Source organism: Solanum tuberosum, unplaced genomic scaffold, assembly GCF_000226075.1.
Source record: "Solanum tuberosum cultivar DM 1-3 516 R44 unplaced genomic scaffold, SolTub_3.0 scf00231, whole genome shotgun sequence".
Classification (NCBI taxonomy): domain Eukaryota; kingdom Viridiplantae; phylum Streptophyta; class Magnoliopsida; order Solanales; family Solanaceae; genus Solanum; species Solanum tuberosum.
This window is the reverse complement of record NW_006239157.1, coordinates 803,701-808,606: the sequence shown is the minus strand read 5'-3', so window position 1 is coordinate 808,606 and position 4,906 is coordinate 803,701. Positions and strand designations below refer to the sequence as shown.

Below are 4,906 nucleotides of genomic sequence, written 5' to 3'. Positions count from 1 at the left end.
AGATAGATAGAGATGATAGATACACAGACAGACATCTAGCTAGCTAGCTAGCTAGCTAGCTAGATAGATAGATAGATAGATAGATAGATAGATAGGCAGACAGGCAGGTATAAAAATAGAACGACATACAAAACTCTTTCTCTTTTTCCCTTCTATTTATTAAAAACAAAAAAATATTTCAAAAATCACGTCACTTATTCCCGCAAGTTATAAATTATCCATGAAAAAGGTTGTAAGCAGGGCTAAGCTATAGAAAACAAGTAAAATTTACAAAATGACTAGAAGAATCGTTACATTAAAGAAAGAAGATCTTCTACTCAACTTTCAATTCATTAGCAAAAATAATAAGAGTTAAGAAAAAAAAAGAAAAAAATTATAAATAAAAGAAAAATAATAAAACTCAAGAATGAAAAAAAAGAAGAAAAAATAGTGAAAGACAATTGAACATGGAGGTTGTTTAAAAACATTTGAGGTATAGAGGGACAACATTATATTTGTTCTATACATAAAGAAAAGAAAAAAAAAACACATCAAATCACCTGTGAACTTGGCAACAAAATTTACCTTAAAACTTTAACTACACATGCATTTAGATACCCCTTAACAATTTTGAAATGAATATAATACCACTCTCACCTGCCATATCATAGCCATGTAAGCGCCACAACATAGCCATGTCACCACCACGTCATTACTTTTATTTATTTCTTTTTGTTTATTAACCATTTTTTTCTTTAACACTTTTTAAAATTAAGTTACACTAATTAATTAATTAATTAAAAATACATTTTCTAAAATCAAAGACCCATTTTTATTTCCCCTCCCCTCACTTCTTTCTTCTTCATCATTTCTATCCCTTCACTGCTCTTTTTTCTGCCTCTTCACAATTTATTTTTAAAAAATAGCTTTAGAGAAGAACCATTACAATACAACATTATCTTCTTCGAATTCCTCCTCTCCCCTCCCCTCCCTTTCCCCTCTTTGAATCTATTAAAAAAATTAAAACGGATCATTCAAAAAATTCAAAAAAAAATTTAAATAACTTTAGAGAAGTATTACTACAATACCATATTTTCTTCTTCGAATCCCTCCCCTCTCCCCCCACCTCAAATTTGTCTTGTGGAAATTAAAAAAAATAAAAACAGATCACTCAAAATTTATGTAAATTGTTATATTTGTGAAATTGACGTCAATAAAAGATATTGGTGTTGAATTTTATGGATTACTAAAGGATTGGTGAAATGGAAGTAGTGAACAAAGTTGAAGATGAAGGAAGTGGTGATGCTTCAATGGAGAAGAAGTTATATTGGGGAAGACAACAAAATAAAGAAAAAGAAAATTAATTTTTTTGGGCCACCAAAAAAATTCACATATTTTTAAAAAAGTTAATGTATCAATAAAATAATATTTAAAATACTAATTATATATTGACCTATAGAAAATGACATGTGTATGATTTTATAATTTTTTTTAATATCTTCACGCGCATTTGGGAGAGTGAGTCAACTCACTTTGTCACGTCACCCATTAGGGTGTAATTTAATTAACTTGAAAGTTGTTAAGAGGTATTTAAACGTCTGTTTAGTTAAAATGCTAAAGTAAGTTTTGCTGCCAAGTTCAAAAGAGATACTGAAGAAAAATTACTAGTCTTGAAGATTTTTTCTACGAGAGACAAAAAACCAAGATGACACACTTTGAGGGACATCTAGTATAATTTCGTATCTATTCAAGTTTTCATCATTAATATATGTACAATAAGTTATTGTACATCATCACTAGGGCTTGACATATTTCGGTTCAAATCGAAAAAATCGATCGAACTGAATTTTTTTAAATTTCGATTTCAATTTAATCGGTTGGTTTCAATTTAAGATATTGAAATTTTACTTTTTTCGGTTCGATTTTCGAGTTTTGAATAATTTAATTCGGTTAAACCAAAAAATCAAAATGTAATTTACTCACATGAACTCATGCCTTGAGCCCTGGACTCCCCCAAATGGCTACTGCCCACAACCCATTAAAATTAACCCAATTTAAAATTAATCCAAAATTAAAATTGAAATTCCTAAGTCCTAACCATTAACCTCTCCACAATCCGCTCATCTCTGTTATCCATCGTTGTTATCATGTGACTTATGCACACCATAGGTCGTCGCCATCGCTGTCGCTGTCGTCATGACTCACACAAACCACTTGTCGACCACCCTCGTCTCTCACATTCAGAGACAGAGACCTTGTATGCTTATTTGGAAATGTTTTAACTGAACATGAGCGTATAACATCTAAATCTGAAGATGTATAACAAGTAATGAGGTCCTAAAATTTTAAAAATCATCTAATTATTGTGTACGTTCTATCAGAGATCAAATCACACCTTATTTGAAATTTTACAAGGAGGTGAATTTGTTCATAACAACATATCTAATGTAATCTCATAAACTAAAAAAAAACAAACCGAACCAAAATTGTGAAAATCGAGCCAAATCGAACTTATTTCAATTTGGTTTTGATTTACATTTTCACCAAATCGAAAATAAAAAAATCGAACCGAATATCATGAACTAATCCGACCGAACGCCCAACCCTAATCATAACTATATTATTACTATTTATTTATTTTGGTGCATGTGTTAAAATAAATGTCGAAAAATAAACAAATATTGAGTATATTATTTATTTATTAGTTCCATTGTGTTTATTTATTTTTTCAAACTCACAAGCAAGAAGCGAAGATGAGCAGAAGTGTAACGGCTCATCACGCATGCTTTTGAAATATTTCCTTTTGCCTCCGTGCTTCCATCTCTTTGGATCATCTGTTACTCTCAGTAGCATCAAGAAGATTAGCAATGGAGGTTTTGGGTGTCGTTTTCCTTTTCAAGAAGATTAGTAATGGAGATTAACAATTCAGGTTTCACAATTTTCCCTTTTCGTTCTTGAATTGAGGGGTTATACATTTAAAGTTTTGCTTTGCTCTTTGTTTTATTTCATTCTTACAATAAGCAGATGCTTTGTACCTTCACCCATTTTCCCTTTTTCTCTAATACAAAATCTCAATTTTCTTGTTCTTTTGGGTGTCGTTTCCTAAGCCAGATGTTCTTTTTTCCAACCTTAATTCAACTCGTCTGCAATCGCCATTCTTATGATAGTTAATGATTGCTTATGACTTCAGATTCAATGTGTAGCTGGGTCTGATCTTGAATCTTAAATTGTGTTCTTGGTTGAATCTTTAATTGTACAAAACTGAATTTCGTGATGCTGTAAATTGAAATCATTTCAGAGTAATTCCCTTTCTTGGCAGGTTGAGCTCACAGAGAAAAGAGGAGAGAAAAATTCAGATCCAATTGCAACTTTCACACACGATATAGTAAGTCTGTTTCTCTTCCCGTGAAAATCTTTGTGATTGTTGCGAGCCCTTACAGTTTCTGGCATGATATCGTTATTGTAGCATTCTGAAGTTCTCATTTTGACATCTTGTTAGCCGTATCTTGGGAATTTAATTCCGATCCATGTTTATTATAACTTTTCCTTCATTTTGGACTTCTTGTATTGAATTATATGTTAATCTTTGAGTACCTACAAAACAGAAAACTTGATTAGCAAAAAAAATCTGCCCCAAGGTACTAAAAGAGAAGTGTTGTGACATGATGGACTTGCCTTAATCTCATAGTCAACAGTAGCCTTACTGAGATGTTGTGCTTTCAGGCTCTCTGTCTTAGTCAATGCATTCTTTCTCTCAACTTCTTGTTGTAATACAGCCTCCCGTATTGCTACAGCTTTCTGGGCTTCGATCTCAGCCATTTTTGCTTGCTGAGACCACCCAGCCTTCTTGGTTGCCAGAACAGAATTCGCCTCAGCCACCTCAGCTTCTCTCTGATTTTCATATATCTTAACATCAGTCTTCACTTTAACCTCCTCTTTCTTTCCATCACCATCCCTTTGGGTGGATATGATCTTTGTCTCAGCGTCAATTTTGGCAGCATTTTGACGTGTGAGACCTTCTCGCTCCTTAGCTCCAATCTCACCCTTCATTTTGGCCTCAGAAACATCAATTTTTGCTTGGTTTGCAGCTTCCATTTGAGTTTTCTGCCCCAAGTAAGAAAAGTATTCGTGCCCTCAAACATCGACCAGTTGCTTAATGTTAGCATTGTAAATCAGCAAGCCAAATTGGTTGAGCTCAAGCTGAACCTTGTCAAATACCTCCTTCTTGAAATCTTTTGTGCCTTTAAAGATTTCCTCCATGGTCATGGAAGCAGCCAAGACACGAGTATCTTCCTCAATGACACCTTGAACAAGGTCCTTCGCATCGTGTGAATCACGTGCATGGTGGGATAGAAGTTTAGCATATTTGATAAGTCTCTCATGGTCATCCACACATGGACCTATAGTGAAAACAGCAGGGAGAAGGAAGGGCAGCTTCTCAGCACTCATAGCATTGACTTCAAAAGTATAGTTCACAGGAGTAACATCAATGACCCGACATTTCTGCAATGGCCATACTAGTGCCTTTTTTGTGATCTTCAGTTCATTAATACCAATCCCAGCGATCACCAAAAATTCAGATGCCCTTGCTATGCGGTACATCCTGTTTGCAGTTTCTTGATCTTCCTAACATGACAAGAAGAGGTTGTCAAGACCCACAGGCCACAACAGAACACATCGACAAGTAGAAACTTACATTTTACTCAAACTTCACAGTGTAAAAACCATCAGTGTTAAATCTTGAATCTTAAATTGTGTTCTTGGTTGAATATTTAATTGTACAAAACTGAATTTCGTGACGCTGTAAATTGAAATCATTTCAGATTAATTCCCTTTCTAGGCAGGTTGAGCTCACAGAGAACTAATACCACTGCCAAAGAGGAGAGAAAAATTCAGATCCAATTGCAACTTTCACACACGATCTAGT

At 33.9% G+C, this 4,906-nt stretch overlaps 1 pseudogene; it reads right to left on the bottom strand.

Moving 5' to 3' along the window:
* Positions 1-3,483: 3,483 nt before the first annotated feature.
* LOC107057671 (flotillin-like protein 1) lies at positions 3,484-4,581 on the bottom strand (annotated as a pseudogene).
* Positions 4,582-4,906: the final 325 nt, after the last annotated feature.